A 9,046-nucleotide genomic window follows, 5' to 3' on the forward strand; every position below is an offset into this window, starting at 1 on the left:
ACTCTCTGGTCTGGCCACAGAGCCAGTTCCCCAGCCATCAGACCAGAAGGTTGTTGACGCCTCAGTTCCCCAGTTTTGCCATGAGGACAACACAGGAGACCAAGTCAAAGGCTTTTTTGAAGTCCAAGAAAATGAGAGCAACCTCTTCCCCCCTGTCTAGGTGACCTGCTCATAGAAGGAAATGAGGTTGGTCAGGCACAACCTGCCAGTAATGATGCTGTGTTGGCTGTCTCTCAGAATGGCACCTTCTGTCAGCTTGTTGTTGATAGATTCTTTGATATTTTTTTCCCCAAGATCTTCCCAGGGATTGAGGTCAAACTGATTGGCCGGTAGTTCCCCGTATCTTCCTTTCTTCCTTCCTTTCTTGAAGATAGGCACCATGTTGGCCCTCTTCCAGGCTTCAGGAACCTGTCCTGAGTCCCATGAGTCCTCAAATATCATCCCCTTTGGCCAGAACCAGATCTAGCAGTGTCTTGCCTTGTGTCAGCCCATGGGCTTCTTGAGTCAGATAGAGCTGGTTAATGCAGGTGAGGAAGCTACGTGACCAATCAGGTTTGGCTGAATGCTCCTCCCATGAGATGTCAGGATAATTGAAATCATCCATGACAACCATGGACTGAAAGCATGCAGCCTCTTAGTTCCCTAGAGAATTCATGGTCCAGATCTTCCGCTTGGTTAGGAGGTCTGTAATAGACTCCTGCAGTAATATCCCTTTCACCATGCTCTCCCCATATTCTATCCCAAAGAGTTTCAAGTTGCCCTCCTTGGGTGCCTATGTCAGCCAGTAGGGAACTGTACTGATCCTTGATCTAGGGAGCTACACCCCCGCCCTTCCTCCCAGCATGATCCCTCCTGTACAAGGTATAACCACCTATACCTGTGGTCCAGTCATAGGTGTGGTCCCACTAGGTCTCCTTTATCCCTATGAGATCATATTTGTTATTGCCAGTTCTTCCTGTTTGTTTCCCATGCTCCAGGCATTAGTGTACAGACAGCTGAGCCTGCTATTGGAAACCCTAGGCTTTGTATGCTTATGAGAGTCCCATCCATGAGCTGGAGTAGGAGTAAATTTGATTGCGTTTTCTGACCTACTGATTATGTGCTTGTCCCTTCCTGGGCTTGTTCCGATAGTTGTCCACCCATTCCCCGGCAATCTTAGTTTAAAGCTTTATCAAGCAGGTCAGCCAATGTGGTTGAAAAGAGCTTCTTCCCTGCTGGGGTGAGATGGAGGCTGTCTTCCCAGCAGACTGCTGCCTCTCTCCCTGAAATGTGGACTGAGATTGAAGAACCCAAAGCCTTCATAATGGCACTGCTGGTGGAGCTGCAGGAGTCTGCTTTCAAACAGAAGTGACAAGGAGCCTGATCCTTGCTGTTGCAGAGCCTCCCACCCCACCTCCTTCCTGGCTGGTGGGGGGGAGCTGCCAGTGAGCCAAGTGGCCCCTGAGCTGCAGAGGCCCCTTATCCTTCCCTCCGTTGTGGCAGTGTCTGCTGGGGCTGCCCAGGCAGGCTCCTAGTGGGCCGGGTGCTGCCTCATTACCAGCCCACTGGCAGCTCACCCACCAACTGCAGGAGAGGCAGACAGGCTCCACCAGAAAAAAACCAGGAACAGGCCTGTTGCTGCTTCTGCCTTCAGCAGGCACCTACTGAAGGCAGAAATGGTGAGGAGCCTGATCCCTTTTTTCTGACAAGTCCACCTGCCTCTCTTGCAGCCAGGGCATGAGCTGACAGCTGTATTGTTGCCATTTGCAATATTGCGAACTAAACTACATCCAGATGTAGTTTAGTTTGCAGTGATGCAGTCATTTAAAACCCGCAAAATTTTTGCATGTGTACACTGTGGCACTATTAAGCCACACAAAGTGACATTTTCATCACGTGTACATGTTAATGCACATGTACAAATGTCCTAAGAGTCATTCTGTCCTGTCCCCCCAGACAACATAAACTGAGGAGTTAATATTGTGCATACAGCATAAACATAAATGAAAAATAATCCAATTCTTATCCTTATTTCCAATCTTACATTCTTCCAAAATAGCAAATAAAATTCATGCCCTTCATTCAAATACTTAATATCTTTAAGAGGATTTCATTTATTATGTTGAGATGAAACCAACCTTATTTGGGCTGTAATCTTCAGAATTGTTTTTCTCCATATCCATATCTGAGTCAGCTTGAGATAATATACCAGCTAGAAAACAGCTCAAAGATAAACTGTCATCCTGAGGATGCATATGGCATAAGTGTTTTATTGATCCTTGTGTTATGAGATGCCATTTAAGACACAAGTCATTCCATTCCTCAGCACATACTTTACTAGTCCAATAAATGTTTCTATACTTTAATGATCAAACAGCATACATTAAGGCAGTAGTTACTTTTTCATATACCTCAGGGGAAGAGTTTCATAATTTGTTGATTGAACTGTCCATTTCACAGATGCAGTGAAATTTTCTAATAAAATTGATGCTTGCTTTGCTGATTGAACTGTGGAGTCTAATAATGTATGTGTATTACTTGGTTTATACTAAGTATGTTTTATTGAGGGCTATGTATAACCCTCCCCATAATACTGTGCCCATTTAGCATATTGTATAACAAGTTCAACGCTAACTTTTGAACAATAGGAGGGTTAACAACATCCTCAAAGAAAACTCAGGATTCTCTTGGAGCTTTTCTAGTTCAGGCTGTGCTAATACATAAATGCTGCCAGAGTGCAACTCTAATACCAAACTCTGTGCCCAGATCAAAGTCCACATCTGCATAAAGTGCCTCTTTACACATCGTCTGGGATAGGAGGGTGCTCTAATTAAAACACCCACAGCACCTTGTGTATTCAGTGTCCTGAGCTTCAAAAGTGGCCAGGGTGCTTTAACTAAAGCTCATTCAACAAGCTTTAGTTAAAGTGCCCCCATTGCCATTTTGAAGCATAGGGACACTGAATACATGAGCCCCAGAGGCTGCTGGCACATGTTAATCAGCACACCCCAGCAGACTAAGTTAATCAGGTCTGCTCTAATGTGCTGTAATTACAGAATGTCAGACCATGCGTTCCCCACATCTACAAGAACCCAGGCTAAGTACAGACAGTCAAAAATTCCAAGACTGAATTGATTCAATCTTTCAGGTTAGTCTAGGTGAGTAAAAAAAATTCACTTTTGACTCCAGAAATGAACCACATACCTGCAGTGGCCCAGGCCAGAAGCTGCGGGCACTGAAGCACACCTTCCTGCTCAGTTGCAGCAGACAGCTTGAGCCAAGGCTAGCCTGCCCACCCTGCAAGTGGAAGCTTGGGGCAGGGGGGACACAAAGCAACTTGGGATGCTGGGGGACTGTGAGGAGATCTGGGACAGAAGTTCAATAAGCTGATTTAACCTAAACCAGTTGTCCATTACTACGTGCATCCAAGTTTGTCTTAAATCCGTTTTGGCCGTTTTGAAAGAGGGTTATGTGCACTGAACTTCTGGGCTAAGTACAAACAGTCAAAAAGCCAGAAGCTGAATTGATTCAGTCTTTGCAGGTTAGTGATTCAGTCTTTGCAGGTTAGCTACAAAGATTGAACCAATAAGCAAATTAACATTCCCTTTTGATTCAAGAAATGTAGCCATGTGTCTGCAGTGGCACAAGCCAGAAGCCAGCGGGTGTTAGAGCACAGCTCTCCGTCACAAAGCCAGCATGGGCTGTGTGTTTGGTTCCTCTTCCTGCTGCCTCCATGGTCTCTGGGATTTGCAGTCCACCATCACAGGAGCGGGACTCTACAGGGTTGCTCACGACTTCCTCTTCCTGCTTGCAGATACCTCTGCAATTTGTAGTCCACAGTCACAGCTAGCAGTATGTTAGCAGAGCAGGGCAGCTCCATGCTCAGAGGAAGGGTAATTTAACCCTCCTCCCTAGCCCCAGACCCCAGCTGGGGTTTGCCTGGGAGATGGGGAGGGTGGGGGGGAGGGCAGTGAGCCAGTCCTCGCTGTTCCAGCTAAGGAGCAAAGGGGCAGGGGTAGAGCCAGCCCTGCTCTCTGGAGCGATCAGCACAGCACAGCACAGGCCAAGAAAGTATGCTGGGAGACTCTGATTTAACCTGAGCCAGGAAGGGGTCTGGGACAAAAGTTTCATAAACCGGTTTGACCAAAATCCGTTACATCTGATACTACATTCAATTTATCTTAAACCAATTTCAGTCATTTTGAAACAGATTTCTGTGCACTGAACTTCTGTTCTGTTACAGGGTTAAACCAGTTTCTGATCACTTAACCTGGTTTATGTGTAATTTCTGTCCCCTGCCCCAAAGTATTTCCCTTCAATATTCTACTGCAGTAAGGTTCAGCATAGTGCTGGATCCCTCCAGGATCCCTTGGCAAAACTTGTACAATACCTACTTGCCTGGCAAAGAAGGTTTTTCTGTATACAAGCAAATAATTCTTAGTCAAATCCTTCCTTATTTCTTTGTATATCCCTGTGGTGTCAGAGGATTTCTGGATTTGTAGGACAGATGGCCATGTTAGTATAATGGGAGTAAATGCTATCTTCCCATCCACTCTCTATGATGACGCCTGACTTCAGCTCTCACACATCTAGGGACTGATATGAATGGACCCAATCCTATGAACTGCACGTAGGCAGACACTGTTAAGTCGGTCTCTGTTTTGGTAATGAGTATTAGGAACCTAAGGATTCTAATCAATAGAGCCAGCTATTAATTTGGCAGTCTGTCTAGGCAGTCAGATACTAACATATCCAGGTATTAGGGGAAAAAATAAACTACTGGGTGAGTAAAGCAACAAACCCAGCTCTTGATCAGTAAAGGTCTTCTAAAATACATAGCTGATTCAGGAAAATGCATGGCATGATCAGCAGTGTTTGAACATCGCTGCTGAACTATGCAAAATGAACAGCAAATAACTTGTTCATGAATTGTAGAGTGTATTAAATGTTATTACTTGTGGCTTTAAATCACAAATGGCTTCAAAACCAGCGTCTCCTGAGTGTAATTAGTTTACCCTGTGGCTTGCATGGTAAATGGGAATGGTAAAGTAGATGGTTGACACTATTAAAGAGAATGGTTTCTGTTAAGCATTGTGTGGTCAAGAGTATTTCTATGGGATTAAGCAGTTTCTAAATGAAAATATCCAGGATATAACAGGAATAGCAAAGGTTACAGTCTAGTAGGAAAAGTAATAATGAATACATATTTTAAGCTGATAATTAGAAGGGAGGAGGTTATCCAAATGCAGATGTACATTTGGAAATCTCAGTGGAACTCTAAAACGTTGAACATTTCCTTAAATATTAAAGGCCCATTTTTTAGAACAGCTCTAACATTTAGTGCAATCTCAGAGAGTGCTGCAAAGGCAGCTTTAAGACAACCTGTCTTTTAGTACACGGATCCACTCCACTCTGAAAATGTTTGAGAAGCCATGGCCTAAAGCAAATGGTTTTTTCTGATTTGTGTAATAACCATGGAGCATTAAAACCTTATCTACTCTACACACTGTCTTTTTTATTTTATTGTATTTCTTTCAATGTATAGACATAAAAAATATCTATCCCAAACACAAGGCATTAAAGCTTTGGAACCTCAAGTACTAAAAATTAAAGAAGTTTCCTGGCAACAACAGCTAGAAGTTCCAGAAAACAGTATTGTCAGGTCTCTGACTCCCCTGATAGGCTATTATATCAGGATAAATATAAGGGGAGAACATGACAGACAGATCCTAATAAACATGGAAAATTAAAACACTAGACCCCTTCTTCTTAAAACAGCCTCATCCTCAAAGAAACTGAATAAAAAATATGTCATTTGGATCCTTAGGCCCACCCATCTCTCTGCTTCCCAAAAACAGGCAAAAAAACATACAAGGCAAATCAGCAAGCAGCCAGCCTGGCTTAATAGTACCCACCAAGAGCTCCCCGAAATTTTCCCTGCTATGCAGGTACTGCAGGTACAGCATTATTCTGCCACCATTTTTCATGTTGACTTCAGTGGGACTACAAGCTGATTAGGAATCTGCCCAATGGGAGTAAGAGTGGCAGCATCTGTCCTTGCATTCAGCTTCAGTGCAAGCTGGGAATGGCAAGGTGCAGACATTCAAAAAGCCCAAAGTAGAATCAATGTGTTACATAGTTTTCTGTAAGTGGTGTAGTTTAGGTTGGTAGCAAACAGAACATGCATTCATCCGGAGTGGGGGGAACAAATTGTAGACCAGGTTCTGCCATGTTTAAACCTGTCTATGTGCGCCAAACTTCTACTCTGTTGCAGATATAGACTAGCTGTGCGCACCAAACTTCTGGTCTGTTATGGATATAGACCACTTTCCAATCACTTATACAGGTAAAAGTGTAATTCTGTACCGGACTAATCTGTCAGAGTGGAAATTCAGTACTAAATCCCATGTTTGTAGAAAGCAGTTTTGATCCTGACTAGTTCCGAATCATGGATTCTATCCTGGCCCCGCTTGTCTAATCATCAGACAGCAATATTGTCTAGCTGAAATATGAAACTATAATCTAAGACTGGCTTCTGACTAAATGAATGGTTTATAGCCAAGGCAAACTCCGGGTGACTGAGCAGCTCAACTCTCTCACATACTTATGTCTGATGTTAAACAGTTCATTAAAAATGCCAACTTTGGCCATGTGAGGCATCCCAATATATTTTTTTAAAGTTCACCTTCCTCAGAACTTGTAGAAAAACTAACTTGGGAAATATTGGTTTCTGGTTAGAGCCTGGGGCCAGGAGTTTAGTGGTCTGAAATCTATTTCTGACCAAACCTCTGGCTTCAGTAGGACCAGAATCGAAACTGTGCTAGAGGAGCCCTGCAGTCTTTTCCAACCCTATAAGTCTAAAATTTGAAGGAAAATGTTGCTCTCTTTTGACTAATCAAGTGAAAATTGCTTTTCTTTCCAACCTTGGGCAAGGCAGATAGATTTAATCACACACCCCTTAATAAATAAACTTAATAAAATACATGTGGCTAAACCCCTGAACTAGTTTTGGAAAACCATGTTTGCACATAAAGGTGCAAAAACCTTTTATTACTGAAGTTACTACATTCAAATAAATACACACACAAAACTTTAGTCAATGCAGAAAACACCCAGATTGATACTTTACATGTGGAACTGAAATGCTCTCAGAGCCCATTTCCGCCATTTAAAATCATGATCATTTGTATGCAATCCTCGCATTAGTTATACATAAGAGTGGGGAACAGGGCAGGAATTTGCATTTTTCCCCACATAAAAATATGATTTCCTGGATAAATAATTTATTGAATAGTTCTGTTATGCCTATAAGGTCTGAACAAATGTTACAGAAGATATTAAAAAAAAGGAACAAAGAGGCATTTCAACATGATAACGTGTAAAATATGCATAAGCAACATAACTATTACCAAAAACAGAATTACATAAGTAGGCTGCATAAGTCATGCACCATTAAGTTACATGAAGCTTTGCTCTAGATTAATTCAGTTTTTAATAATTTAGCAGCAAAAAAGAAGAGGGCATGCACTGCTGTATATTATAAAATGGTTCCAAAGCTACAAACCAGTGAAAATGTGACCACATCAATAATTTCTACAATGTGCCAAACCATGTCACTAATTCCAGTACTATTCAGGATTATAACCTTATCCTTCATGCTCTAACCATGGGCCGCCTTCTCCTATAGTGATCTGGGTTTAAATTATGAGACACACCACAAGCAGCATTACTCTAAATAAGCAGTGATGTCAGTGTCCACTTTGCCTGAGGAAGTGCAGGGTCAAGCCTTTTATATTTGTTAGCAGTGATTGAATCAGCACTTTCCTCTTCACTGTCTTGTTACAGGTGCCTGTTCCATTGCCTTATTTGCTGCATTTGGGGAGAAGACGGCACCTTTATGTTTTAACATGACAGGTCAGGTGGTGGCACCACTGAAAATGATTAAAATTGTAAATAAGTGTACAAACTGTCTTGGATGATCACAACAGTATATCTGCCCTGTTTCCAGCTGCCTTCAGCGACCCAATAGATTAATGCAACCATTCTTTGCCCTTTTTGCTAAGAACTTCAGTCCTTCTGCACTTGAATTTAGTTTTCATCTATTGCTCTTGGAATTACTTCTGACAGGCCCCATCACTTGTGCATAAGGAGTGAAACGTCCTTCTGTTCTCTCACCAAACACATATGCTAACCCTAAGAGGGCCTTTTTAGGAGATGCACAAAAAAAGAAATAGGAAGGAAGTCAATCCCCCTTTTCTTGTACATTCAGGATTTTTCCTGGAGCTCCTTGCACATAGCTGCTATGTTTTCAAATATAACCATAAGCTTGCTTAACTTTCATAACAAATCCAACATTTATGGCCATATTCTGCCTAGGGCAAAGTACATTTTTAGTCTTTAATGCTGACAAGAATGTATTCTGAACAAACAGCTTCCATACACACACACATACCTATGCTATGATCTCAGTTACACTGTCAAGAGCTTTATGACAAATCAGGTTTTCTATGTGTATAGTTAAACACTGTCTTGCAAATATTTAAGCTAGTTTGTACCAACACTTCCATGCATGAACTGTCCCATTAGAACGGAAGATAGTTAAGCCAAGTGCTTAAGTGTTTATTGTCTGAAGGGCTGAGACTGAAAACTGCTGAGGGCCTAGACCCCATCTTTTATATCCACTAAATTCAGTGTGCATTTAAAGTGCTACAGAAAAAAAAATAACGAAAATAAAAAGTTACACATAAGTAATCGTGCAAAGACAATTTAGCTGAATAAGTCTCCCATCTTAAATTAGAATAGGCCTCTCAGAATGTATAACACAAAGGCATGTTTTCTTTGAAGATTTGTAAACAATTAGGAGCTATTTACATTTTGGAAAATGAAAGCAAAGAGGTCAAGGAAACAGAAGGCAGACAGCCAATCTGGCAATAAATTCCTGCCATCTCTTAAACAAAATGAAAAACTGACAAAGTACAGTGTATATTCAAAGTTTACAAAAGCATCCCAAATTTACCTAAACAAACCATTCTTTTTTTTAGGAACATTAAAGCTGAAGCATGAAATC

Source organism: Crocodylus porosus, unplaced genomic scaffold (assembly GCF_001723895.1).
Source record: "Crocodylus porosus isolate Cpor-Errol unplaced genomic scaffold, CroPor_comp1, whole genome shotgun sequence".
Taxonomy (NCBI): domain Eukaryota; kingdom Metazoa; phylum Chordata; order Crocodylia; family Crocodylidae; genus Crocodylus; species Crocodylus porosus.